The sequence below is a fragment of the Olea europaea genome, chromosome 10 (genome assembly GCF_002742605.1).
Source record: "Olea europaea var. sylvestris chromosome 10, O_europaea_v1, whole genome shotgun sequence".
In the NCBI taxonomy this organism is placed as follows: domain Eukaryota; kingdom Viridiplantae; phylum Streptophyta; class Magnoliopsida; order Lamiales; family Oleaceae; genus Olea; species Olea europaea.
Genome location: NC_036246.1, coordinates 2,266,319 through 2,270,719, shown reverse-complemented (window position 1 = coordinate 2,270,719; position 4,401 = coordinate 2,266,319). Strand labels below are relative to the sequence as shown.

The following is a 4,401-nucleotide window of genomic DNA, read 5'->3' as shown; positions in this document are numbered from 1 at the left end:
TCTTTATCGTTTTCGGGCCGTTTTCTATTTTCGATTTTTCAAAACGGTGAAAACGTGTTCTCTTTCCCGTTTTCGAAAACGAATTTTTGAAAACGAAAAAAAAATTGTGAAGAAAACACAAAACGACTTTTTTGCCGTTTTGGGGCGTTTTTAGTGTAAAACTTGAAAAAATTGAAAACGCGGGAAACACCATTTTTTTTAGGAGGTGGTGTGGTGATTCTCAAAATTTCAAAAAAAAATTAAAAATTAATTTTTTTTTTGAGGTGGTGTTGTGGTGATTCTCAAAATTTCAAAAAAAAAATTCATTTTTTTTTTTGTTTTGAGAAACTAATAAAAAGAACGCATTTTCAACAATTTCAAAACAAACACTCAAAACACAATACTCAAAATGAATTCAAAACACAAAACTGAAACACAAAAAGAACACCCCCTTATTGATTTGAAACTTTATTCATAGCAAATATTATCACTGAAGGTTTAGGATCTCCGTCTCTAATTTTGTGTAATGGACTATAATTCAACTTCGAAGAGGCGTAAAAAATCGAAGAAGAAGTTTGTGTGGTGCTGGTGGCTTAAAACTGTGTCGAGTGTTGGCTGGAGTTCATCTGAATTCTGAAGAGGAAAATGACTTTTGATAGATTATGTTAGTTTTGAGATTATTAGATATAAATTAGGATTATTAGGGAATAATAATAAATATGTATTAGAAAATTAGAAATAGATAAAAATACCCACAAATGACAAAATTATTAAATTTTACATATTTGGATGAATTTTCAAAAAATTTCATTTTTTCATTTTTATATATTTTTTGCCGGTCCGGTTTGGTTTTAAACCACAATTAAAATTCTCAAACCTAAACCAAACTATTTTGACAGGTTTGGTTTGGTTCAAAACCATTTCGTTGACCGGGTCCATGTGGCACCAAATCGATGGTTTCTAAAATGCGATTTCGGTTCGATTTTTCGATTTTGCGGTTTTTGCTTACATCCCTACTCCAAACCTTCAATCTTTCCCAATTTTTTCCATAATCCAAATTCTTCACGTTTTTTCGTAATTACTTCGATCTAATCTTTTTGTGTTGACGGTTGTTGTTGATCTCGCGAATTGGACTTCCACGTGGTCAACTGAGAGCCACTCCACGTGTTCCTCTCTGCACACAACAACACACGTTTAGGAGCACACGGTCGGAACCAATGGGGGTGATGGCGGCCGCATACACTCCGACGGTCAAGTCAGTGGTTGATGATTGAAACGGTGCTAGAATTGTGCAAGAGAGTAGGGAGGAGGATATATAATGTTTGAATGTGGAGAGCTAAGTTTAGTATGAGTTTTATTACCTTAGTCTCTTGCCAAACTTTGGGTATTTATAAACGAGGAGCACCGTTGGATGTGGGACACATGTATGCATCTGACGGCGTGAGACGTTTGCTCGTAGGCGTCAATCAACCACATCTAGAGTGGGCGGGTTATTAATTCCCCTGAGTTGAGTTGACATAAAGTTGATGTCACATCAACTAGACCCATGAAGATGTCACATCCATAGAAGATCCTGATATAGATATGCTCATGAAATTGACAATGGACGTATCTGTTAAGCGAGCAACTCGGAGAGCCAGACGCCTCACTTAAAGGGGGACACTTCGGTTGTGTCAGTAGATTTAGTTTGTGAAGTGTGTGCCTTGTGGTGCGTCAAGTTGGAATTCGACCTAAGTCAACATCACTTTGGAACCATGTCGTAGGGACACGTGGCACCTCGTAGAGGAGAGCAACAGGATTTTCGAAGTGGTTTGATGCGGTGCGTAACAGTTGTTGTTATATAATTAACCAATTGAGAAGATATTGCGGAGAATCCGATTATAATCGGGCTCCACCATGGAAGTTGAATAGAATATTCACCAGGCCGGCTTCCACCTCTACCAAATACTGCGAACGCTAACCCACCACTTGGCTAACGCCAACACCACCGCCCCCGACCCGCTGATGTGCTCCAGCCCCTTAAGTGTACTATCGAGGTACCAAAGCCTCGATCCCAACAGCGACATTGCCTTCTTCCACTCGAACTGTTAGAACTCTCACTGAAGGCGAGGCTTTTGTACTTGGAGCTGAAGACCTTAATTTTTTTGCATTTCAGTTTAAGCGCCTGCATGGCAAGAAACTCCAGCATGCATTTAGATACTATTCTTACCAGTGGAAGACTCGGGGTGCTTGCTTTCTACAAACCGCTTGGAGGTAAATGACCTTTATTCTGTTAAAGAGCATTTGCCATTTCTTTTCTTTCTCTTTATAGAACTGAGCATAATGTATTTTGACATAAGGGGGTCCTCTGATGCTCAAAAACACCCCTTACGTATCTGAAAATACACTATGCTCAAAATTTTGACAGGAGAAATATTTTCAAAACAAGTAAATACACAACTGAAGTAGCCACTCTCTTTTGTAAAATACTCGAACAGAGGCATGTCGTCAAATTACAACTTAAATACATTTTTTACAGACGTCCTGTAGCAGTTCTCCGTATCAAAATTTTGATCTTTCTCGATGTCAGAAGAATCTATAGCAAAGGAATATGCAAATCTCAGTGTCTGATAGTTTGTGAAGGGTTAATACTTACTAGTATTCGATGCCTTAGGTTTAGGGTACTGATGACCAATCTGGTGAAGACGCTTTTGTCCTAGTTGATATGTCAACAGCCTCCTCTAATTTCAATAATTTGGCCGATGGATGGTCTTTGCTGCTTAAGAGCCGTACATGAAAGGGCTAGCTCGAATGTGAGCTCTAAAGCTTCTGCTGAATACTCTCCATGAAGTTTTGGATCAGCAAACTCTGCTGTGCTTCCATATTTGGTAAGAGATTTTGCCTGTTCACAAATGAAGGAAGAATTATTTCAATTATTACTAGAAACCAAGAAAAGGAAAGACGCAAGGGACAGTGATTACAATTTTGTCTAATGACATTGGTTTCTTCATATTCATATTTATAACCCTCCTCCCAGAGAGGATTTGAAGGAGTACTACTCCGAAGCTGTAGATATCGCTAGCTGCACTTGCTAGATGGTTGCTTTGGTACTCGGGATCAACGTAGCCAAACGTACCTCTCACTTCTGAGCTCACACAGGATTCATCTAAGTTCATAACTTTGGACAACCCAAAGTCGGAAAGCTTGGCTTCAAAGTTTGTCCCGAGCAGGATGTTTGTTGGCTGTCAGACGTAAGATGAACTTCAATTGATCATTGTGAACAGTCATGCAGATATTGGTGCAGAAGTTCAATAAAAAGGCTTGGGTGTCGAACCAGACCTTGACATCTCGATGAACTATGCATCCTCCTGGAATGTATGGAGAAACCAGAGTCCTCGAGCACTGCCAATCGCTATCTGAAGCCTTTGAATCCAGGACAGGACTTTATCGTTCCCTGATAAACATTAAATTTATCAGCATAAGGAAAAAGCTAGTTCGGACAGCAGACATCTTAGGCAGATGTAGTCTTTACCATAAAGCCACTCAGACAGGTTTCCGTAGGGACAAAGTTCATAAATTAGGAAGCATTCGCCTTCAGATTCACAATAACCCAACAAAGCTACCAGGTTCGGGTGTCTGATGTGCGCTAGGCTTCCAACTTCCCTCACGAAAGTCTCAGCGCCTCCATCTTTTGTAATGTGCTTTATTGCCACTTGCTGATTCCCGGAAAAAAGGCCTTTGTACACATTTCCTAAATCCAATAAGACAATACAATAAAGTGAAGGGATACAATTATTAGTATATCATTACACAGATCAATTCAGTATCATTGTTATTCCTAGGTTTTTCTTAAAAAACTTGTGAGTTTGTCTAGAGAAGCTTTAATACCTGATGTTCCTTGGCCGATGAAGTTTGATTCATGTAGATTGTTCGTGGCAGCATATACCTTCTCGACCGGGACTTTAAGAATAGCAGGCTCCTTTGACAATGCCGATAGTGCAGATTTCCATGCTGGAAAATTTTACAGCTATGTAAAATGAATAAGAAACATTCTTGCATGATCTATCAATTATAAAATTAAAACCTACCTTCTTTATTAACCGGTGAGATTAGCTTATGCCGCCTTCGTGATAAGATCCATGCTGAAGAAAGTAGTACCACAAAAAACCCGAAAATGCCTCCAATTAATACGAATAAGCCTGCTCTACAAGAATGTTCATAGAGTTAGCGAAAACCCAAGTAAGTACCTAAAACATCTGCTTCTGTACCTTTCATTTCAATCGAGCAATCTTCCTCCTCAGTTGAATTCAAGAAAAATTTTCCGGTTACAATTGCACGTAGCCTTAATGCATAAAATAAGTCACAAACCGCTTCTTCCCCACAAAACGAGTTATCTAAATTAAGACTGCAGTTTATAGAAGAAGAAGAAGAAGAAGAAGAAGA

At 38.9% G+C, this 4,401-nt stretch overlaps 1 pseudogene; it reads right to left on the bottom strand.

The window, feature by feature from the left end:
* Nucleotides 1-2,545: 2,545 nt before the first annotated feature.
* LOC111400137 overlaps nt 2,546-4,401 on the bottom strand; it is a 6,060-nt pseudogene continuing 4,204 nt past the window's right edge.